Below are 24,748 nucleotides of genomic sequence, written 5' to 3'. Positions count from 1 at the left end.
TAGGTCCTTAGTACAAGGGCTCCTGACCATATTTTTCCATGATTCACAATAATTCATCACAGCCCCACGGGCATGCCCAGATGAACAGCTGTGGAGAGACAGGAGCGATTGGGAGCTCCGTGCAGCTCCAGCTGCACCACATCTAACCCCACTCCTATCTCTGCCAAAGAGGGCACGTGAGAAGGCAGTGAGAGAAAGCCACATTATCTTGCTTGGTCAAAAAAAAAAAGCCCATTTCCCACTCTCGTCTGCCTTTTAATCATTAGCAGCAACAAATCACTGTGGTGTCCCAAGCAACCGATGGGGCAGAACCCTCTCATTAAATGTATTGAGTGCTGGCTACATGGGGGTGCTGGGGACGCGGCACTGGACAAAACAGATGTGGCTGCTGACCTCATGGAGCTTAGGAGGTAGAGACTGAAGCCTTGGATAGAATTTGACCTCCCAATCTTACAGGTGGGGAAACTGAGACTCAGAGTGAGGAAAAGACAGCTAGAGGTCACTCAGCATGTTAGTAGTGGCTGAGGTAGGCCCGTGTTCCTCGTCTAGGCCTCGGTTTTTCATTTGTTAGAGATGACAAGGGCAGATGGAACACCACCTAGGCTGCAGTGAGATCCCATGACAGCGTGTGGGGAGCGCACAGTGTGCGCCGCGCGGAAGGAAGGAAGGGCAGGAATGATGATAATTTTCCTGCAGCGGCTGCTGTCTGCAGAGCAGGGCGGGACAGGGAAGCCCACGCTGAATCACCTCCACAGCCGGCCCATGGAAACGCTGAAGTGGGTCCAGATGGGGAGGACGTGAGCAGGGCCATGCTCAGCTCAAGCAGGAGAACAGCCAGTAGATCCTGGGGGTGCAGGGCATGCGGGGGACACAGTCCTGGGAGGGCTTGTGCGTCAGGAAACTGAAGGAACACTTCATTTCTCTGCAGGCGTCGTTGACGCCCGGCTGGCATCTCACCAGCCTTCCCGCCCACTCTTCTCTCTGAAATAATTCTCTCCAGGCTCGGATCGCCCCCCATGGCCACCATTGTTTACCAGACTGGGGTCACACAGGGGGCTGGGCAGGAGCAAGAAAGAACTTTCAATCCCTCTAGGGTAGGAAGAAGGAGGACCCCAGGGAGGCATTGCAGTCTTGAACTTGGAGGTGGGCCCTCACACCAGAGTCAGCCCAAATTTGGTCTCCTAGAGCCTGAAGTTCCCAGGACCTGCTCCCATCCCTCTCACAGGCCCAGACTGGGGGTCAGGAGACATAAATGCTTTCTAGACCGGATGTTGCCGACTAGCCAAGCCCTAGCAAATCCCTTCCCCTTGGTGAGCTCTACTTTCCTCCTCTGTGAGAATAAAATAAAAATATGAATCTTATCTACCTCAAAGAGCTGTTGGGAGGTTGCAATGATCTTAGTTGTGGCAGTGTTTTGGAAATTTTAGAGTAATCTAGATAGGTATGTAAGAAATATTTATACTTAATTGAAATGACCATCATCAGCTCAACAATAGGGCTGCTATTATTTGTTAGAAGTCTTTATGTGCTAAGCCCACTGTACCAAGAGCTTTACCCTTTTCACTTAATTTAACCTCGTAGCAATCCTCATAAGAGACATACTTTTTAAATCTTCATTATACAGATGAGAAGATAGAGGTTCAAGAAATATATGTGACTTATTCAAGATGCATGGTTAGCAAGCTGCTAAGGCAGGATCCAGTTACGGTTTTTTGAATAGGGGCTTGTGCTCTTGGCCACCACTCGCTTCTGGAATTAGAAGAGTAAAGTGTTGTCTGCAGACATCCTGGAATGGAAGAGACCATGGATGGAGAGGGCACTACCTTTAATGAACTCTGTTGGCAAGTCATACTAAGCCAGTTCATTTGATAGCATCCCATTCTTCTTATTGTACTATAGCCTCTCAAGGCAGGCAGGTGTTATTCTCCCCATTTTACAGGTGAGGCAGCTGAGGCTCAGAGATTTAAGTCCCCTACCCAATGTCACACAGCTAGTGCCAGAGCTGAGACTATGATTGTGTTCATCTTGCCTGGAACAGTGTGGTTCATTCCTTTCTTTTTCTTTCTTTTTTTTTTTTTTTCTTTTTGGAGATGGTGTTTTGCTCTGTCGCCCAGGCTGGAGTGCGGTGGCACAATCTCGGCTCATTGCAACCTCTGCCTCCAGGGTTCAAGCAATTCTCCTGCCTCAGCCTCCCAAGTAACTGGGATTACAGGTGCCCGCTACCATGCCCAGCTAATTTTTGTATTTTTAGTAGAGATGGGGTTTCACCACATTGGCCAGGCTGGTCTCGAACTCCTCACCTCAGGTGGTCTGCCGCCTCGGCTTCCTGAAGTGTTGGGACTATAGGCGTGAGCCACCGCACCAGGCCTTATTCCTTTCTTTACTGTCCAGCCAGTCTGTCATCCAGTTCTGTCCTAGAATATTTCTAGGGACAGAGGGGGCAGAAAAGACTTCAGAAGGATGAAATGCGCAGGGAAGACCTCTTAGAGATGGAGGCATGAAGGAAGCTGGGTCTTTCAGGAGAGTCAAAATCCGGTGGTCTTGGGTCGGAGCCCACACTTGCGTTTCTGCTGCCTTGGGGAAGGGAGTGGCTAGAGTTCCTTCTCTCTGCTCAGAGATCAGGAGGGAAGAAGGCTGTGGGGCTGCCAGGTTATTAGTGGATTAGGGCTTCCTTTTAAAGCTTCCTCCCACTACCGCCAAAGGATTATAAGCATCTTCAGACAATGACATCCATCCTTCCGCAATTATACCTGCCTCTCTAGAGGGCTCACAGGCAGGTTTAAGTATGAGCCACAATATCTTCTGCTTTGGGCACTGCAGATACCTTTGTTTGGGGTCAGTGGGTACCAGTGCCATTTCTCCAAGGCCTGAGTACCAGCTCAGCAGGGCAACGTAGAGCCCTTGGCAGGCTAGAGGGATAGAGGGTACAGAGAGATGCCATCAGCTGCTGCCAATTTGGGAAAATAGATCTGGGGAGGAAGGGATAGTGTAGAGCTCATGATCAGGCCTCAGCCAACACTAGGGTCCCCAGCTCACCAAGACAGCCCCATGCTATAGCTGCCCTCCCCAAAGTCTCAGCTGGTCGTAACTGGTAGGGTTTCTTGAGATTGTTGTACAGATGGAGACTCTGAGGGCCAGAGATGGCAAGTGACTTGTCCAAAGTCACACAGTAAGTTGGTGGCAAAGCTAGGGGCTGGAATCCAGGGCTTATGCCTCCCAGTTCAGCTGCCCGGCACTGTGCTAAATGCGTCATATGGAGTATTTAATCCTCTAAACAATCCTGTGAAGTTCATACTTTTCTTATCTCTGTTTTACAGATGAGGAAACTAAGGCATAAGGAGTTTAAGTGAATTGTCAAAGTCTCACAGCCTGTGGGTGGAGGAGCTGAGATTTGAACCCCAGGAGGTCTGGGGCCATGCTTTTAACCACCCTCTCTGCTGCCTGTCTCCATGGTGATGAGGCAGCAGGCTGTGTTCTTCCACCCACCTGGGGCTGGGAAAAGGTTGTTCAGGCTCTGGGAGTTGTTGGAAGATTCTGCCAAGCCACATTCCCTCCCACTCGGATGCTCTGGGGGAAACCTGGGTACTCGCTGATGATCCCTCCCCGCCTTTGCTGGTAGCCACTTGTTATTGGAGGCTCAAGGTGTGTAGCAGATTTAGAGCCATTTCCAACTCTAGTAGATGCTGTTCTGAGCCTCTGGGGCGGGGAGGGATGTGGGTCTGTGTTATCAGATGAGTCCTGCCACTGGACATGTCCGTTTTGTTCAAGGAGAGGAACCTGTGTCCGTGTTAACAGCCGACAGTGGTCACTGGGCCCAGAACAAGGCTCCTGCTCCTCAGGCTGTGACAGAGAGGGCAGATGGAGCAGGAGCCTGGGCAGGAAGCTGCCCACTCCCCCTCAATTCCCCTGCTCCACAGAGATGGTGACAGGAGGGTGATGGTGAGGAGCACTGCTCACAGGTTCACAGATACCTCACCATGCACTCACACCTACATGCTTTCACATCCATCCATACACACATGTATTCACACATGATGTATAGATGCCATGTTCTCATGCAAACCATCACATATATGCACTCACACACATGGAGGCCCTCAGACACACATCCATGCATGTAGTACACGCTGGCACACACCTTCCTGAAGGCCCCCTCACCCATGCACCGCTGCCACGTGCGAACACATGTCTCAGATTTGCTTACAGAGCTGCAGTCGCATCTGAAAACATAAGCAGACATAGGCATACTCTCTCACACAAACACATATATTCCCTCTCATAGATACAGGTGAAAAGCATGTTCTTTTCTCCATTTCCTTTTGCTACACACCTACACTTTGAAATCTTTCACACATTCTCTCCTACAGACCTAGCCACACTTGCACACCCACTGTCACACACCTACGCACAGAGCGAACCACTTTCTTTCCTTTCTTTTCCACATCTCTTTCTCTTTCATACCACCCACACAGCAATCCTAGCCTCTCTCTCTCTTCCTCTCACCCACACACAGCTTCCTGGTTTCCCACAGGCTGGGCTGCAGCCACTTCCCTAGAACAGGCACTCTCAGGGTTAGCGATACCCCAACCTGGTGGGGGTCCCAGGATCCCCCCTCCACCCCTCACTCTTCCAACCCACCCCCTACCCTGGATACAAGAGGATGAGAGCAGAGCAGCCACACGATCAGAGTAATTCTCTGAAGCCCACGAGGCCAGGAGGATAAATGGGAACTACCAGGGAGGGTTTGCCCCTTGTCACCTGACTTCCTGCATTCTGAGTCTCTCCAGTGTGAACAGGGGACATCCCAAACCCAGGCCACCTGCAGGTCTGTGTTTCACAGGCCCTTGGGTGGGGTGGGCTTACACTAGCACATTCCTAACTTCCTTTAGCAGAAATCTAAACACAGAACTCTTGATGCAGAAGACAGATGAAAGTGGAGCCACCCTGGTCAAGGGGGTGGGGAACCCAGGGAAACTTCGGTGAAAACCTAGACCAGCATTTTTCCAATTGTGGTTCTGTTTCAAAATTGCTGGGGTTGTGGAGGGTACTTGCCATCAGCCCTGTGCCAAGCCAACCGGCTCGTGGCCTCAATGGGAGGGGTGCTAGAATGTGGGTATCTGGACTTTTAACAGCATCCCCACGTGACTCTGATGTACATGGCCACTGCCATGAGGCTTCACACGCTCAATCTGAATGGCATTTTGCGCAGTGAAAGGTGGGGAGCTGAGCCCTAGAGCTGCCATACAGCACCCCTGCCTTGTTGCTGACCCACTGGTTAAGTCAGGGGATGGCAGCAGGTGGGTGGGGACATCACCCTTCTCCGTGCCCGTTTGCCTAAGTCCTACCAAGGGAAACAGTTATTCTAATTACTGGGGCTGAGACATAGCGGGGAAGATGGGCCTGAGCACCCAGGTCTGAAAGGAAAGCCAGAAAGAGGTGGGGTGGGAGGTGGTACCAGTTATGGGGACAGACTCACAAAGGCAGATTTCAAAGTGGGTAGTGGGGGTAGTGGGTGGGTTAGAGAAAAGAAAAGGGGACACAAAGAAACTGTCTCCCTCCTATCCGAAGGAGATAGGATTTTAGGACAGACCGAAGGACCTACAGATACAGAAAATGATAAGGAAACGGAGAGACAGACAACCAGGCAGCAGAGAGTGAGGCACAGCGAGAGGAAAGAGAGGGGGCCCCGCCTGGAGACGGGAGGCTGAGCGGGTGGGGGAGTGAGTCGCACCCCCGGGGCTGGGCGGGGCGGGGCGGGCGGGGCGGCGCTAGGGCCCCGGGGAGCAGGCAGCAGGAGCACGGCTCACCCGCCCGCCCGCCCGCCCAGCGCTCCCGGCTCCCAGCCCGGGGTCCCGGAGCAGCCCGCTAGGCGGTGGCGGCGGCGGCGGCGAGGAGGGGGCGTCGGGCGCGGAGCCTGGGCCTGGCGCGGGGCGGGGGTGGCGGGGACCTCGGGGCGGGGCTCGCTGACGGACGCGGCCAGGTGTGCCGAGGCGGCGGCGCCCGGGAGCTCGGGGACCGTGCGCAGCGGCTGGAGGTGAGTGAGGGGCGCTGGCCTGGCGGGGGTGCGGGCACCGCGCGAGCCTCGCCCCTTCCCACCTGCGCTATTCCCGGCGCCGCCCAGGAGGAGGTGGCACATCTGGGCTCCAGTCCTCGCACGCGGGGTGACCTTGGCCAAGTCGCTTCTACACTTTGGGCCTCAGTTTCCCCATCTGTAGGTGGGGGGCTGGAGGGGTCTCGAGGCTTTCGAGCAGCTAAGGACCGGGGGGACGCCCTAATGCCGGGAAGCTACCCTCCCGGGCTGCGTGGGGGCTCCAGCCCTTGCGCCCCTCCCCGCAAGCGGATCAGGGCGAGGCAGCCCCAGGCTCACAGGTGGGCAACAGCCCGGAGTCTGTGTCCCCAAGCCCGTTCTGGGAAAAGTCGGACCGACTTGACCCAGGACAACGGCGGGTTGGGCTCTGCCCAGGGTTGACCAACATGGGCGCCGTGGGGGCAGCGGGAACGGCCAGTGCTGGGCCTCCTCACTCCTTCCTGCGGGCGGGGCGACCGGGCTCTGGGGTCTGGCTCTGGCGGTGGGGCACACAGGATGCCAGAGCAGTCACATCCTGGGGACCACCCCTCCTGAGCCCTGCCTGGGGAAATCGAGGCCTTTCCTCAGCGCCTTCAGAGAGAGGGGAAACTGCCCTGTGCCTGCCTCACAACACCTCTGCAATTGCCCTCCTTGCCAAGGTGAGAGAGAGGCCCCAGAGGCGAAGTGAGTGGAGGGCCCGGCACCTTTCTAACCACTGCGCTGTGGAATCAGGGGCACTGTCCAGAGCCCTGGCAACACCTCTTTGAGGACTTGGGAAAGATCTCCTTTCCTCCCCACATCACCCCAAGTTGTGGGCTTATTCCGAAAGGGGCCAGGGAACTCCATCCGTGGGGTCCAGGTTGTCTGGAAGGGACAAGAGCTGAGTGGGAAGCAGCAGGTGCCCCATCCCCCATCCCCCACCCTGTCCTGAATGGCAGGTGACACTAGAATAAACCAACTTGTTATGTGATCATGGAGCAAGACCCTTGCTCTCTTAGCCTCCGGTGAGAGGGGTGGCAGGGTGGCCCCTGAGGGGGAAATCGCATTGTGGACAGCAGTGCTGGTGGTAGCTGTAGGGCTAGTCAGAGGGTGCCCTACCCCCTGTCCATTAGAAAGTGGAAGTGAAACTGGATGCTAATGGGGGTCTAGGGTACTCTGGGGCAAGGGGTTGGAAGACTTGCTGGCGCCAGCCTGCCTTGTCACCAAGCCCAGGCCTGGCCCATTCTATGTTGGGGGGCACAGCCACAAACTGAAACTGATGTGCTCCCCCACTACTTGCCATATTGTCTCAGGCAGTCAGATGAGATCCCTCAAGGGAGTTGAAAACCCCTCCGACCAGTTGAAAAACCCTGTTTGCTAGGTGGGGCATCCTCTTCCTCTGTCTCCTTAGGAGATCTTGGGCTGGTTCCTTCCTCCCCTTCTCTGATCCTCAGTTTTTCCATCAGTACGAAGGGGATGGACTAGGATCACTCTAGCTTGATATTCAAACTTCCCCCAGGAATGTTGTTTACCACTCTGGCTTGCAGCCCCCACTTTCCAGGCCTGCCCCGTCTTTGCAAGCCATGGGCCAGCTTCCCTCAACCCCACGACTGACACCTAAACTAAGCTGTGGTTGGAACCAGCATTTACATGGCTAAATGAGAACTTTAACTCTTTCCTCCCTAGTCAGCTCTTGCCCTTATCTACTCCCCATCCCTTAAGGTAGGAAAAAACCAACCAAACCAAACCTGTGGCATTCAGGCACCTGGTTCCTGGTGCATCCCTAGGTTCTTCCATGGCATTTTATCCAGTCTCGGATTTTAGAATTGGGGAGACTGAGGCCAAGGAGGGGAAGAGGTTTGCACAGAGTGATTCTGTGGGGAGAAGGCAACAGAGCTCTCTCTTCTTGGGAAAGAGCACTTCCTTGATAAGTGACTGGGGACATGAGTGTCCATGGAGCACCTGGAGAGAGAGGAGAAGCATGGGAGGAACTTTCTTCCATCTTCTTTCCACCCCTAGTCACAGCCTATTTCCAGGGTTGACAAGTGTCTCCCTGAGCCCACGTCACAGCTCTGGGAGGTGGGCAGGGCAGGGGTCAGCACACTCCTTCCACCTGCCAGGGCTGCCCTCCCACAAGGCTGAGCACACCTCCAGGCCCCCGGCCTGGCCTGGGAGGCACCTTTTCCTTCAGGGCAGCTCCCAGGCTTCCAGACGTGAGCTCATCAGAGCTACTGGTGCCAGGAAGGGAGGGACTGAGGGGAAGCAGGCAGGGCTGCCCAGATCAGGGCACCTTGGGCCCGGGGAAGTACAGGGGGGTGCTATTGGTGAGGCCCTGCAGGCTCTGGTCCCCATTGTAGTGAAGAGGCAGTGGCAGGATTGATCCGCTAAGGGTCAACTGAGGAGGGGTGGAGACAGGCCAAGTGCCCTGGGCTGTAGTGCTAGGCCACCCTCTGCTACCCACTCACTCACTGTGTGACCTTAGGTAAATCCCTTTCTCTCTGTGGGCCTCACTGTCCCTGGCTAGCAATGGGGTGGGATGGGCGCTTAGACACTGGGGTTGCAGTAGTGAATAAGACAGACAGGCCCCTGCCCTCAAGGCACTTGCATTTTAATTGGGAAGATAGAAAAGAAAAAAGGGAGCAAATAAATCATCAAGATAATTTCAGATGGGCAAAAGTGGCATAAAAAAATAAGTCATGCTGTTAAGATGGAGAGCAGTTAGGGGGCTACCGTGGCTTGGTGGTTAGGAAAGTCCTCTCTCAGAGGTGACTTCGGAACAGAGACCTGAATCTTATTTGAAGCAATGCTCAAGGCTTCCTGGGGGAGGTGTATCTGCAACTGGAGTCTGGAAGAATGGGGCAGCGGGGGTCGGGGAGAATTTGGTTGGGAGGAAAGATTTCCCAGAAGATGGTCACGGTCTGGGGCTAGGGGCTGGGACCAGGGGCTGGGACTGGAGGGTAGGTGCTGGTTGCATCCCCAGGGGCTTCAGATCCAAAGGAGCTTCGCCTGGGATCTGGTCAGAGGGGCGGCTGAACCTGCCTGCAAAGTGGCTCTTCTAAATTAGGCGTGTGTGTGTGTGTGTGTATCTGTGTGTGTGTCTGTGTTTCTGTGTGTGTGCACGTGCACGCGTGTGTGTGTGTTTGTATATGCACGTGCACGCCGCGCGTGTTTGTGTGTGGCCAGAGTCTTTTGTGAACTGTCCCTGGATATTGGGGCTCAATTGCTACCCAGTGTGGCTAGAGGAGGAGTCAACATGGAAGCCGCCTCCAGGCCCTGTAATTCCAAAGGCTTACACAAGCCTTCTGTCTGGAATGAAATCTACCAACTGGCTGCTGCTGCCTGAAATTCCACCAGCCTAGCTTCAGCTTTTCCACTCACTGAGGCAGGGTCATATAGTACTGTGCAGACCCTGCCCTAGCCTACCCTGTCAGGCCTCCTAGGGTTGCTGTGGGTGGGACAAAATTCAGTCTACTCCTGAATGCCTCGTGTGTGGCTAATACACAGATTCTGTGGTTGGACCTCTGGGTTCCCTTCCTGTTTAGCTGGGAGATCTTAACTATGTTATGTAACCTCTCTGGGCTTTTGTTTCCTCGTCTATAAAATAGAAACAATAATAGACCCTATTGTATACTGTCATTCTGAAAATTAAATGAGATGATGATAAATGCTAAAAAGAAAAAAAAAAAAAAAAAGAGAGAGATACCACTTAAGTATTGTCATGTTTTAGCCGGGCGCAGTGGCTCAAGCCTGTAATCCCAGCACTTTGGGAGGCCGAGACAGGTGGATCACGAGGTCAGGAGATCGAGACCATCCTGGCTAACACGGCGAAACCCCGTCTCTACTAAAAAATACAAAAAACTAGCCAGGCGAGGTGACGGGCGCCTGTAGTCCCAGCTACTCGGGAGGCTGAGGCAGGAGAATGGCATAAACCCGGAGGCGGAGTTTGCAGTGAGCAGAGATCGCACCACTGCACTCCAGCCTGGGCAACAGAGCGAGACTCCGTCTCAAAAAAAAAAAAAAAAAGTATTGTCATGTTTTGATCTCTGTTAAAATAACGGTCAGATGTGGTGGCTCACACCTGTAATCCAGCACTTTGGGAGGCCAAGGCAGGTGGATCACCTGAGGTCAGGAGTTTGAGACCAGCCTGGCCAGCATGGTGAAACCCCATCTCTACTAAAAATACAAAATTAACCAGGAATGGTGGCGCACGCCTGTAATCTCAGCTCCTCAGGAGGCTGAGGCAGGAGAATCGCCTGAACCCAGGAGGCAGTGGTGGCAGTGAGCTGAGATCATACCATTGCACTCCAGCCTCGGCAACAGAGTGAGACTCCACCAAAAAAAATAGGAATAGCAAGTTCTTAAGGAGATGGGCTCTTGCTCAAGACTAGTTGTATCTCACTATAAGTTACTTTTTGATGTTTGGCCAGGAACAGGTATTTTTGTTTGATTGGTTGGATTGTTTGTTTGAGACAGAGTCTTGCTCTGCTGCCCAGGCTGGGGTACAGTGGCATGATTATGGCTCACTGCAGCCTTGACCTCCTGGGCTCAAGTGATCCTCCCACCTCCCAAGTAGCTGGGACTGCAGAGATGTGCCACCATGCCCAGCTAATTTTTGTATTTTTAGTAGAGACAGTGTCTCACTATGTTGCCCAGGCTGGTCTTGAACTCCTGGGCTCAAGTGATCCATCTGCCTCAGCCTTACAGGCATGAGTCACCATGCCTGCCCTAGGAACAGGTTTTGATGGTGGGAGAATTGGCACAAGCACAGCGGAAAATGCCTGGACTGAGCTTCAGGAATGGATGCTTGAACCTCTGCTCTTAGCTGACTGGCTGGTGTTCTTGGGCAAATCATTTGCTTCCTCTGGGCCACAGGCTTCACTTCTGACTGCTGAGATATGGATCTGGGGGGATCATGGGTGTGACAAAGATCCTTACTGGCTTGTCACCAAAAACATGGGGCTAGCAGGAGGGGCTGACATCATGGTGTCAAGGGTCAAGGAAGGGCAGGCTGGGTGAGCCCCTGGGACAGGAGAGTGGGCTAACCTGAGACCCTTGTGTGTAATCCTCCAGAATAAAATCTCTTGGAGTCTAAGAGTGCTTGAAAGATAAAAGCCACAGTTCTTGAAAAATGATTATTTACTGTTATTTACTATGTACCATGGGTGCTTTAAGTTCTTCATGCATCACTCCATGAGGTGAGTACTGTTATTAGCATTTTGCAGGTGGGAAACTGAGGCACAGATCGGTTGGTTAAGTGAGCTTCCAAGGTCACACATCTGGTAAGTGACTAGATTCAAATGCAGGCAGTCTGGCCCCAAAGACTATGTGCTTAACTTCTTCACAACATGGTCTCTCCCACACTAGATGGAGTGCCAGGGGCTCAGAAAAACAAGCCACCTGTCCCAGAACAGACAGCATTCATCTTTGATCCTCATTATCCCTGAAGCTGAGGTCCTGGAAGGAGGAGCCTCACTGGGTCTAGGGTCCAGGGCTCTGAGATCGGCCCTTGAACCACCTCAACCCTTCTATTCCCCTGGGAGTAGGTCGGAGAGGATCAAGGGTGCCCTGCAGTCACTGTGGGCGTGGAAGGCTCTGCCAGGGCCTGATGAGTGGGCATTGTTAGTGCCTTGGAGCTTGAGTGGCTCATAAGTGCTTAAGTTGTGATAAACTCCCATGCAGTCTGGCACACTGCCACCGTTGTACAGGTAGGGGAAACTGAGGTCAGCGTGTTTAGGGACCAGCCCAGGGTCACGCAGGCAGAGGACACGCTTCATCCCTGAGCCTCCTGTTCTGCCTTCTGGGCCACTTAGTTCTTGTGGGCTCCATAGGAAGATGAGATGTTGGGGACCCTCCCATGGATACCTAAGGTGGTCCTAGCCTCCTCAGCCAGGACATTATTCCCAATATGGGGTCCTTTGGGAGGGCACATGGAGTTGGGGGATGGGGAGAGTACTGATTAAAAAATAGACTGTCACGCGCACAGAGAACAAGCATGCCACCACCCAGCCCGAGCCAGTTGGCTCCCCTGTGCCCGGCTGCCAGGCCCCACTCAGGTCTCCTGCTGGGGGCCCCGCCCAACACACCCTGGCTCTGGGCCTGAGGCGGAATGCTCCCATCCACCCTCTCCTCTCCCTCCTGCATCCCTGCCCAGCCTCCAGGCAGATGGTGCACTTACTGAGCTTGGGTGGGCCTGAAGCTCTGCTGTGGAGTTTAAGCTGTGCCAGGGGCGTCTGGCATCCTCACACACTGGCTGTGTGGCCTTGAATGAGCCCTTTCCCTCTCTGGGCCTCAGACATTGACAGGGTAATGCTGTCAATCAAAGTTCTTTTCCAGATTTCTTCTCTCCTTTAGACCTGACAAACAGTGCAGGAGACCCCACTCAGAGAGGCGATGTGACCTGCAGTGGCCACTCAGCTAGGGTGCAGCACAGCAGAGGCTGATGCCCAGATAATCATGCAAATCCCAATCCTGCACAACTCCGGGTGAGTGAGGTCACATGGAAGCATGGCGGCAGGAGGCTTTGCAGTTGTGATGTGAGCAGTGTTTCATGCATTTGCTCTTTTACTTAGTCAACAACTGTTTATTGAGCCCCAGCTATGGCCGAGGCACAGGGGCATGGACATAGCCAAGGTCCCTGCCCGGCAAGGACAGGCAGACTGACATGAAAACAAATCCTGATGGAATTACAAAGCTGATGAGCGTTTAGGGGAGAGGCAGTGGGTGTTGTGACAGGAGAATGTGACCTCTGAGGGCCTTGGGATCTGTGAACAGACCTGAAGGATGAGAAGTATGGTCAGAAAGGGGCAGCCGAGGGGGCAAGGGAAGAAAGGGCTCTAGGAAAAGGAGCAGCCAGTACAGAGGCCCTGAGGGGAGAAAGTGCTGGGCTGGCCGAGCACTAGGAAGAGGGTCAGCACGGCTGGAGCCTCGCTGGCTGGGAGGTGAAGCACCACGACGGGAGCAGCAGCGCGGGGGTGGGGGCATTGGGGCTGGTGGTACAGGGCCTGGAGCCTGTGAAGGGGCTTGAGGCGGATCATAGGAAGGAGGAGCATGCTGGTGCTGATCTGGGAGGCGGGTCTTTCCTCTTTTCCTTTCGTCTTTCCCTTGGATGTCCACCCTGATAGTGCTATCGACAGACCCCATCCATGCCCCCCCAGCCACTTCATGAGGTGGCTGAATGCAGAGTCTGGGGCCATCTCTCCCTTCTTTCTTCAAGGAGGGTTATGGAGGCCCAGCAGGTCTCAGATGTAAGCTGGTGAGAGTGCATTCCTGGGCAGGAGGCTGCGGTCACTCAAGCTGAGTGCCCCTGTTCAGGTGAGTTCTTACTTCCTTTTATTCCCTGTGGGAGTCTGTGGACAAAGGAGGGTCAGCTTGTGTCTGAATGAAGGCCGCCCCTGGACTTACTTCCACTGCCTGTAACGGTTGCCTGTCCCCTGTTCCATTCCAGGCACCAACCCCGCCCCAAACCCGGAGCCAAAGCCCTGGGATGGCAGGCGGGAGGCTTGCGTTCTGAGCCCAGCTCTGCTGGACGCTCTAGGGCACACCCCTTTTCCCCCCGGGCATCAGTTTCCCCATCTCTATTACAGATAAATACTCTAAAGTTTCTGCACTCAATGTGCGGCCCATGGATGCAGTATCGGCATCACCCAGAAGCTTGTTAGAAATGCAGAATCCCAGGCCGCATCCCAGACTTCCTGAATTACAATCTGCATTTTGACAACATTCCTGAGTAATTTCCATGTACTTTAAATTATGAGAAGCACTGTTCTAGGTCAGTTATTTTTAAACTTAAGACAAATGAAAATCTATAGCATATTTTTCCTTCTCTAAAGCTTTACATATAAACACATAAGAGGGCACCCACCCACTCTATATTTATTCATCCCATGAACAAGGAGGGGGAGGAGTGTGGAGGGGTAAGCTAGAGGCACAAGCTTTATTAGGATGGGCGTCAGAAAGGAGGAGGAAAAGATAAAACAGGCTGGTGGAGGGGCGGGTGCCATCTGCTCACCTCTTGAGCACTCCTGACAGTTGGCCTCTAAGGGCCCTTTCTGCTCTGCCCTCCAGGCACCTCTGCTTTATGGGTTTGGAGAGGGAGTGCTTGATAATCCATAGTCCAGTGATGTCTTTCCCTGCTTGTCCCTATCTTGCTGTCCTGCCCTCTTCCCCTTGGAATCCCTGAAAGAGTAGCCGGTGCTATTCTTAGTGTGACAGGGTGGTGAGGAGAGAACATACTAGTGCATTATTTATGTCTGTGAGTCAACAGGATTACATCCAGGACTCCCAGAACACCGCCTCCCAGCTTGGCCTTCATCACAGCCATGGCAGGCGGTCCACTATATGCAGATGGAGGGCAATTTCCCAGGACCCAGAAACCATTCCTTCTGGCCCTGCTCACCCCTGCTCAGAGTCCCTACCCCTCGACCTGGGAAATGACTCATGAAATACCATGGTCAGTTAGGACTAGGAAAGAGCTGCTTTGGCCATATCATTTCCTTTCATCACACATTCAGCATATATTTATTGAGCACATATTACATGCCATAGATGTGGGTGCATGGGTGGAGGAAACAGGGTTCCTCCCTTCCAAGAGCTCACACTTTAGCCAGAGAGTTAATGTGCAGTAGTGTAGGTTTCAGGCCTTTGCCTATGTGAGAGCTGATCTGAGCAATAACATAGCAGAGTAGGAATTAAGAATCTTTTGGAGGAAACTGAGGCTCAGCACATATAAGGCTTGGTAAACGTCACCATAGCTAGTGATCAGGTTGAACTCAGATTAGTTAGAATAAAAAAACTATTGTAGATCAGATGGTAGTGTGTAGCGTTAGGGCTCTGGGGACTCTCTGCACTACCAGTGAGAAGGATCTTGTGGCTGGAAGGAAATTAACTGGTTGAGGTTGTCCTGTTCTCCAGAGTCATGGAGAAGTCATGTGTACTCAGAGTTTTCATAAACCTGGAGTGGAAGGACAGTTATATTGGGGGCTGGGAGTCAAAATCCATGGGATGAGAGGATAAGGCCCCGAAGTGGTGCACCTCCTGAGGCTGTGCCAACGGCTCTGGCTGGGAGCCAACGAACCGTGAGATCCTGGGCAGGTCCCTTGCCCTTTCTGTGCCTCAGTTTTCTAGTCTGAAAATGATGTAACAATCCTTGCTCTGTCTCTATCTCTGATAGATGAAAAGCGCTAGGAAAACTATAAAAGTGTTGTGCATAGTCAAGGAATGCTATAAAATTACCATATATAATTATCATAGGCTGTGTGCGGTGGCTCATTCCTATAATCTCAGCACTTTAGGAGGCCAAGGTAGGAGGATTGCTTGAGCTCAGGAGTTCAAGACTAGCCTGGGAAACATAGTGAAAACATAGTGCAAACATAGTGAAAATAAAATAAAAAAATTTTATTTTAATTCTATTAAAATAAAAAATTTTTATTTTAATTCTATTAAAATAAAAACTTTAAAAAAGACAATTATAAAAATATATTTTATTAAATTTTTTATTAACATTATGGAGTCTTACTGTGTGCAAGTCTGTATTCCAGACATTTTCTTGTGTTAACTAACTTACACACTTAGTTATAAGATCATGGACTCTAAAGCCCAGTGGGTCCCCAACCTGGCTGTGCACAGAACCCCTTCGGGAGCCTGTTAAGGTGCATATTCTGTGGTCTCACAGGTCTAAGGTAGAGCCCAGGAATCTGCATCTTGACCACATTCACTGAGGGATTCTGAAGCACCTACAAGTTTCTGATCTGGACCAGAGAAGGGAAGGAACTTGCCAGAGGCCTCACATTGAATTGGAGACCAGGTTGAGGCTAAAACCCAGATCTCCAGCTCCTGGCCTGATCCTTTCCCTCTACTCTTCAGTTGCCCCCAAGTACCCTAAAGGAATGAAGGTGGAGATGACTTTGGTGACAGCTGAGGATGCTGGTGATGGTGCTAAGGTGTACGGTGCTGTGGTAGGCATTTCACATGGCTTATTCCATTTAATGGCAATAAGGATAGAAAAGGGGACATTCGACTGGGCACAGTGGCTTATGCTTGTAATCCAAACACTTTGAGAGACCAAGGTGGGAGAATTGCTTAAGGCCAGAAGTTTGAGACCAGCCTGGGCAACAAAGTGAGACCTCGTCTGTACAAAAAATCTTTTAAAATTAGCCAGGTGTGGTGGCGCATGCCTGTGGTCCCAGCTACTTGGGAGGCTGAGGCAGGAGGATCCCTTATCCCTGGAAAGTCACTGCCATGAGCTGTAATCGCGTCACTGCACTCCCGCCTGCCAGCCTGGGTGACAGAATGAGACTCTGTCTTAAAACACACGCGCGCGCACACACACACACACACAAAAGGGGACACTCTCCACAGCCACATGATCCCCTGGCTCATTTGAGCATCAAGTGGCAGGTTTTAATGTACCCTTGGAAAAGGGAGACTATGAGTGAGACGCAGAGATACTGGAGAAGTAAATTTGAAACCATACCATCGATGCATTGTCCGTTCTCCAGGAGCATGTGCCCTCAAGGCAAGAGTTGTCTGCTAACCCGGTTACTTGAAGACAGGGCAGGCTGGCAGGAAGGAAACATGTATGTCCCACAAGGTGTGTACCTGATGCCCATCCATCCATGCCAGCCTTCCACATGAGTCCCATGTACCTATGGGTGCTCAGTGTGCACATATTTGTGTGTATGTCCTGCCCCCTCTGTGGGTGTGCATGTGTGCCTGGGCACGCTCTGCTGTGTGTAGCACAGGCTTGAAGCAAGCAGCACCTCTGTGTGTGGGCATACGTGCAGAGGAGGATGTGCTGCTGCCGGCTGGAACCTCTCCAGCGTTAAGAGGCTACTGAGAATGCGTGTATGTTGCAGGTGTATGTGTGTGTGTATGGAAAGGGTTGCAACGCAGAGCTCAGAAGGAGAAGGGCCATTAGAGAAAACATTTGTTTGTTGGTTGGTTGGTTGGTTGGTTTTAGACAGAGTCTTGCTCTGTCGCCCAGGCTGGAGTGCAGTGGTGCAATCCTGGCTCACTGCGACCTGCGCCTCCTGGGTTGAAGTGATTCTCTTGCCTCAGCCCCTGAAGTAGCTGGGATTACATGCATGCGCTACCATGCCTGGCGAATATTTTTAGTAGAGACGGAGTTTCACCATGTTGGACAGGCTGGTCTTGAACTCCTGACCTCAAGTGATCTCCCCGCCTCAGCCTCCCAAAAGTGCTGGGATTATAGCCGTGAGCCACTGCACCCGGCCCACGCTTTTCTTATTCATGTCTTACCTCCATATTATGTGTATCATTCTTAAACCTGCCAGGTATGAGCCTGCCTCAGGACCTTAGCACTCGCTGTTCCCTCTGCCTGCATTGTTGTCCCAGACAAGCCTATGCCTCACTCTCTCACCTTCTTACGTTCTTTGCTCAGATGTGCCCTCTCAGTGAGGATGGCTTTAGTTATCATATCTACCTTTGGTTATCATATCTACCTTTGCAAATCACTCCTCACCCCTTACAGTCCGTATACCCCCAGTCCCTGCTTTATTTTTTATAGCATTTATCATCTGACTTACTTGTGTGTTTATTATCTTGTTCCCTTATTTGAATGCAAGCAGAGGTTTTAATCTGTTTCCCTTCACGCCTGTGAACAGTGCCTGGCCCTTAGTTGGTGTACAATAAATACTCATGGAATGAATGAATCCATGCACCACCTGTACGTATTTTCTTTAAATTTTGCCAGTGAAATGTCCACTTTAGCCTCTCCTTAAGCAGCAATATACCTGAGATCACAAGTGTGTTTATTATACCTCTTTTCCAATTCACATTTGAAATGTACATAACTATTAAGATTTTAAATATCAGGGTACCACCTAAAATCCTTTTTGTTTCCATTAGTGGTGGGGGCACTACACTCGAGGAACCACCAGTCCAGTCCAATCCCTCCTTTGGACAAATTGGATGCACTGAGGCCCCAAGAGGGTCAGGGATCAGCCCAGCGTCTCACCCAGATTGTGACAGGACAGACCCTGGAACCAAATCTCCTGACTTCTAGTCTTCTTTTCTTTTGTAGTTTGAGGGAAACATGGAGGGCAGGACTGCATGATTCAGCCTTTCCCTGGCAGGAGACTCCTCCTGTTGGAGTGGGGCCAGACCTGCCTGGTAACTGGTGAATGGCAGCAGAGGAGAGGGCCATGGCAGGGTCAGCAGCCTCCAGCGTCCCAGAGCCATGGCGTCCTCCTCTGAGGGGCCCTGGAGTTCAAAACTGATTCTGGCTAGAAGTGACATGGGGATCCTTAGGCCGGGCGCGGTGGCTCAAGCCTGTAATCCCAGCACTTTGGGAGGCCGAGACGGGCGGATCACGAGGTCAGGAGATCGAGACTATCCTGGCTAACACGGTGAAACCCCGTCTCTACTAAAAAAATACAAAAAACTAGCTGGGTGAGGTGGCGGGCGCCTGTAGTCCCAGCTACTCGGGAGGCTGAGGCAGGAGAATGGCGTAAACCCGGGAGGCGGAGCTTGCAGTGAGCTGAGATCCGGCCACTGCACTCCAGCCTGGGTGACAGAGCGAGACTCCGTCTCAAAAAAAAAAACAAAAAAAAAAAAGAAGTGACATGGGGATCCCTGTGCAGAGAGGATGCTAGGGGGTGTTGGGAAGGGGGATGGGGTTGATTATGAGCAGAAGAGTGAGACCAGACCCAGAGAGGGGTGGTGAAGACCGGGAGAGAGACAGATACAGCCCCAGCCTGGTCGAGTTATGCAGAGGTGGGTGTGTGCAAAAGCCTACAGTTAACCACCCCCTCAAGGTGTGCACAGTGCTTTATACTTTAGAAATCACTGCTGCGTCTCATTTACTCAGCAGCTACTCTGCAAAGCAGATATTATCATCCCTGTTTCACTGATGATGAAGTTGAGACTCAGAGAGGTGAAATGATTTACTGAAGGTAGCCCAGCAATTTGAATTGGATGCCTTGCTGAGCCATAGATAGGAGAAGAACTGGCTGCACCTCTGATTGGATTTGGTAAAGGAGGGCTGTCTGTGGGAGGAGCAGGCAGGCTGAATGGATTCGGGAGCGAGGGGCCAGCTGGAAACCCACAGTCCACTCACTGGCCAAATAACCTTGACAAATCGCAAAACCTTTCTCTTTGAGGCTCAGTTCCCTCATCTGTAAAATGAGAATAATGGCACTCCCTAACTCACATCTTGTGAGGATAAAATAAAACAACATGATGAAAAATGATAACACTGAAACTGAACGCCTCGCACATTTGATGTGCTCAGGAAGCAGCAACTTGAGTGATGAACATGAGTGCACCCGGCCCCTGACGAGTTTGCTCACAGTGACCACCTGCCACGACTGAGGGATTCCCAGTGCCTTCTTTGGCAGCTGTGAGTGAGCCTGAGACCCCGTCTGGGGGACCCGCAGGGGTTGGGGGCACGTTTGTCTGTCCCAGAGCCCCAGGCTGGTGATGACGCCTCCTGGGGATAAACCTCATCTGTCTGTTGTTTACCCCATGTGCGGTGACTTTGTCATTATCATTCCTCCTGCGTTTTTTCTCTGAGTTATTTATTTTTCTGTGAGGAAGGAATGTGGGGAATTTACCACAGGGCGCTGGCCTTCACGTTCAGCTGGGCTGCAGGGCGTCCTTTCCTATAAGAAGGAAGCTGCTGAGAAAGATGGCAGGAGAGGTGGAGGCGGAGGGTCCTAGCTGGCTCTGTGGCCCAAGGAGTGGGGGGCGGTTATGTAACTCACCGGAGGCCCAGGTTCTGGTCTCTGGTCTTGAGCCTGGTAATGTACGTAGCTCCTGTGGAACTGTTCCTGGCCATTCCCATTCACCCCTGGCCTGTGGGCAAGCCCAGTGGGTGTGTTCTTCTACCAAAGTTTCCTTTCTATTCAGCTAGTCTAGGTTTGGGGTATGGAGGTGGGTAGGAGAGTGGGGTGGGGGTTATCTTGAACCTCCTAGTCTCTGCTGAGCTATCCTCATTGCTTAGAATGCTTCCTTATCTCCATCTTTCAAGATCTAGGACATATGTCACCTCCTCCAGGAAGCCTTCCTGGATTGCTTCATCCTAATTCATCTTTCTCTTAGGTTCTATGTTCTCCCCTCACTTCATGAAACATTCTTCCTCTTAGATCTAACACAGTGATTTGAGACTTCATCTCCCTCTTCTCTCACAAGCGTGTTGCTCTCTCCTTCCTTCTCCTCCCACTCCCAGGAACCACCCTCTAGATCTTTGATCTAGAATCTAGATGAATCTTGGATTTAGACGAATCTAAAATCCATCTCCAGGGATGAATGGTGAAGCAAAATATGAAGGGGGAGGCTTTGGATTGTGGAAGTGCTCATCCTTTAGTAGTTTATTTAGTCAACACAGTGATGGTTTCAGCCCCTCCTGGCTGATGACTTCTGCTGAGTCTGGGGACATTTACAGAGGACGGAGACCAGTCCTGACCCTAGGCTGGCACAGGGCTAAGGAGAAGGACCACATCTTTGTGGTGGGCCCAGAGTGTGCCAGGCCCTGGGAAGAGTAGGGAACCCACAGATGACCTAGGCCCCGCCCTGACCCTGGCAGAGGCAGTTTAGGGGAAACCACCTCTTTCCCCTGCCCTGACTTGCCACCTTTTTGTCCTTTAGATTATGTGTTTTCTCTGGAAAGGCAGGGTGTGACGGTCCTTTCTGTATTCCTAAGGCTTCCAGGGAGCTGGGAGTGGGGAGAGTGAAACAGCAGGAGGGGGCTTCGTGAGCACGGGCCTAGCTCACCAGGGTTGGACTGGAGAGGTGGAAGGTTGGGCTGTGATCCTGTGATCCTCTCTGTGAGCCCTCCCTTTTCAGTTTGCTGTATACTTGGGGCTCAGCCTGCCTCTCTCTGGGTTACCGTCTCAAAGTTTCTAAAAATCGACTGATTATAGATTAATGATTACCCCAGTAGAGAGGGCAAGAGAGAGGCTGTGGCTCCTGGCCTTTGGCAGGGCCCTGGTCAGCCAGCAGGGAGCAGGGCTTGTGGTCTGCAAGGATAGAAGATGGGTCGGGCCTGCGCTGACTGAGGAGCCCTCATCTTAGCTTCCCCTAACCCTTCCATCTCTGCCCTCCCTGATCCCGACCCAGTGCCAGCAGAGAGAAACCAGAAGTTTGGCCAGGCCCAGCCTCCTTCCCCTGGGTTTCTGAGTTTTCTCAACCTGCTGTTTCCTCTGAGCCCTGTTTCTGTTTGGGGCCTCTGGGCCAGGTTGAACAGGGGAGGAGCACTGATCTAGGAGTCTGAATGGACTGATGAGGGCTTCCGACAAGAAATGGCTGTTGGGCTGGGCCTGGGTGGGTGAGTAGGGAAGGTGAGTTTGCTCTGTGGGGAGCTCTTCGGAAGGAAGACATCCAGGCTTGAGATCAGTCAGACCATGAGGGGCCCTTGCTCAGCTGTGAGACCTGGAGTGAGTTAGCTGCTTCTGTGTGCCTCATCTTCCTCATCTACGAAATGGGGATAAGGGAACCTCCTCTCTGAGCTGCTGTGAGGATTAAATGAGAAAAGGCACGTTAAACCCCTGGTTTGGCAGCATCTGGTGCTCCCAGAATGTTGGCTCTTGTCATTCTCATAGATTTCATGTTTATTCTGCAAGTGCCAGTGGAAGATGTGGAGGGGACCAGGGGGGAATACAGAGGGGAAGCCGTAAAGGCCCCTGCCCTCGAGGCCGCTGCAGTCTCTGGGGGAAAATAGGGCCCAGAGCCTGATTGCTACAAAACAAAACACTGGGAGGGGGCGGCATGGCCCACGTGACTGGCCCTGGACTGGGCATTGGGCCAACCTGGGCTTGCATTTCAGCTTTTCCTCTGGCTGGCTGTGTGACCTTGAGCAAGTCACTGCACCCCTCCGAGCCAGCGTCTTCTCTAATGTGGAGATGAGGATAGTGCTGGCCTCCTGGGTTGCTGTGGAAGTAAGTGAAGTAAGGCCCTGTCCTGGTACCTGGCATGTGGTGAGCACACCCTGAAAGATAACTTTTACTAGAATGAATAATACACAAGGTGATGGTTATGAAGTGGTGCAGATAGGACATTGGTGGATCAGGGAAGGCTTTTTGGAGGGGGTGGTAGCATTCTAGGTAGGCCGGAAATCTGAGGGATTAGGGCATGTAGAAAGGATGTGAGACAGAGGAGGGTTCCCGGTAGAGGGGGTCTGTGCAAACGCTGCTCGGCAGGCAGGAATTCATTGGGCAACTGTGGGAACTGCAGGCCACCGAACTCCCTCCACTGTTGCTGAGGGCACAGAGAGAAGGTGAGTGAGCTCTCGGGCAGGCCCCAATGGAGGGGCTTTGAATGCCAGGATGAAGCCTCTCCTCTTGATCCTCCATGTCCTGGGGAGGCAGCAGAGGGTTTTGAGCAGGAGAGAGGCATGAGTGGAGTCCAGAGGGAGGAAGATGAATCTGGCAGCGTGGGGCGGGTAGATTGGCGGGGGAGAGACTGGGGGTGGAGAGGCCATTTAAAAGGCTGTTGCAAAATCGGTTTTCCTGATAAAGAGCTGGGCTGAGTCATCTGTGGAGGAGAAAAGTCATATCCAGCTCCTTCGTGTTGCTGTCGATGTGGGATTTTCCTGGCTTCGTCAGCCAGGCAATTGGCTGCCTTTGCCGGAGGCTTTGAGCACCGAGGCCCGAAGGCCGGCAGGAGCATCCAGGGAGAAGCTTGGCTTCAGGGAGGACCCAGCAGAGTGAGTGAGATGAGCACCCAGAGGTGCCTTTGTGGCTTGGGGTATATGACTTAGGGCATGTGGTATCCCCCTCTGATCTTAGTCTCTCCTCTGGGCATCAAGGGAGAGGTATGCGGTGATTTCTGCCAGCCTGTGAGTGGTGAGGCGGGGGCTGGGCCTGGGGCTCCCCACCCCACTTCTGTGTCTTATCCCATGCCCGGCAGTCTTTCCCACCAAAGCCTAGATTATTCTCCTCCCAAGAGGAGGTCTGGCAGTCTGCCGGCCCCAGTCAGGTTGCACTCGCCATGACTCTGGGGATGGAGAAGTCCCCAGGGCCTGGAGCCTGCGTCATTTCCTCCTTTCAGCGGGAGGAATGGGGAAGGGGCTGCCAAGGTAGCCAGGCCATCACTCAGGCCTCTCATTTTCCTGCCCCCAGCTGAGCCAGAGGTTGTGCAGTGGCCAGTCATTGGTTCCTTCCTGACCTCACCAGGGGGGCAGTTTACCCAGCCTGTTTACCCTTCCTGTTGCCAAGACCCCTGGACAACCACAATGGGCTGCCTTGAGCCAATCTCTATTCCTACCCCTGGCCCCCTGGCCCACCCCACCCCACCCGACCCTGGCTGGACACTCCCATTGACGGCATCGTGTGAAGAAGCATTTCCTTGAATTCTCCCTGTCCTGACCTTCTGCTCTGGCCTCCCCTCCCCGGCCCCACCTCCCTCCTGCGGATCCTCCGTCCACACAGGCCCCAAGTGGTGGGCAGAACAGGCAGCTGTCCACAGTGGGGGGTGGTGGGGGGGAAAGGGTTTGTCCCTTCCTACGCCAAACGAGAACTGGGGTCTCCTGACTCCCAACATTGTGATCTTCCCACTCTACGAATCTTTCATGCCCTAGCAGTCCTTTCTACCTTAGTAAGAATGAGTTCATTAACTCTTCTTTGGAGAGGAAGAAGTAGGAGAAAGAAGGAGTTGTTCTAGGCAGCTGGGTTTTCAGGGGAGAAGACGCTGCTGAGGGGCATTGATCACCAGATGAGGAAGCAGAGGGCTTTGCAGACCATCATCCAGGAGCACTGGAGCCTCTCTTGTTTTTCGTCTTTCCAGAGTCCTAGTCTGGAAGGAGAATAGTTAAGAGATTAGATTCAGAGCCAGACTTTTCTGAGTTTTGAATTCCAGCTCTGCCACTCTTAAGTTGTGTGACCCCTGGGCAGGTCTCTCTGAGCCCCAGTTTCAGCTGCAGAATGAGAAGAATCACAGGACTTACCTCTTGGAGGTGCTGTGAGAACTGAACAAGGTGGTAAGCATAAAGTGCACAGCACTGCACCTGGGCTGCAGCGGGGGCTTGGTAGTGACAGCGGTCATTGCAAACCCCCTTCTAATAACTGTGCTGGGGCGTCTTGCCTACTCCCCCACTTCAGGATTTACCCTGTTGGACCCAAGTCTCCCGACCCCAGGCAGCTTTTCATTGTGTCGGCGCTCCACCCCTTCCTCTCTTGAAGGCCTGTCTTCAGGGCTCCTGATCCAATGTCCAGGGTGGGTCTTTAAAGGGCTAGCCCCCCAACCTGGCTCTGCATCAGTTTGGGTGGGGAGGCGGTGGGGACATCATGACTTGCACAAGTGCAGGCCACAGCCAGGCCAATTGAGGGTTCAATGAGGTACCTGTCCCCTGTAGCCTTTGGCTACTTCCCCACCCCCACCTTTGACACCAGGAGCAAGATCTTGAAGCAGCTGCCTGGGATATTGCCAGAGAGGGCAGCTCCCTAGTCTGAGGAATTTTAGATGGACTTGCCCCCTGGTGCCCTGCTACGAGGGACTCTGGGGTGCCCCCTCCCTCTCCAGCTTTGTTTGTGAAGGGTGGCAAAAATCATCTGGATGGCTGGCTGGATCTGGTCCAAACCTCCTGCTGAATTCCTTTTCCATGGAGTCACTGTGGGCTGGAGTGTGGGCTGCAGGAGCTTGCCTTGGAGGGCAGGGCTCTCTTACCTCCTGGCCTTTTCTGCCATTCCTCTTGTTCCAGAACAGTAGCTTGGGAGCAGTTCTGAGCTCAGAGAGGTGGCGGTGATGGGA

At 52.8% G+C, this 24,748-nt stretch overlaps 1 protein-coding gene across 4 annotated transcripts in view; it reads left to right on the top strand.

The window, feature by feature from the left end:
• SYNPO (synaptopodin) overlaps nt 1-24,748 on the top strand; it is a 59,788-nt gene that overhangs the window by 18,704 nt on the left and 16,336 nt on the right. The window contains exon 1 of one of the 4 annotated variants that reach the window (XM_023227050.2): nt 5,825-6,034. The exons of 2 other annotated variants lie outside the window; for them this stretch is intronic. The gene's annotated coding sequence lies outside the window, so the exon portion shown is untranslated. Of the gene's footprint in view, nt 1-5,824; nt 6,035-22,511; nt 22,707-24,748 lie in introns of those variants that run through there. One more of the 4 variants, XM_023227051.3, reaches the window with a different exon arrangement.

The sequence above is a fragment of the Piliocolobus tephrosceles genome, chromosome 4 (assembly GCF_002776525.5).
Source record: "Piliocolobus tephrosceles isolate RC106 chromosome 4, ASM277652v3, whole genome shotgun sequence".
In the NCBI taxonomy this organism is placed as follows: Eukaryota; Metazoa; Chordata; class Mammalia; order Primates; family Cercopithecidae; genus Piliocolobus; species Piliocolobus tephrosceles.
The sequence above is the reverse complement of the archived record's forward strand: the minus strand, read 5'-3'. Positions and strand labels throughout refer to the sequence as shown.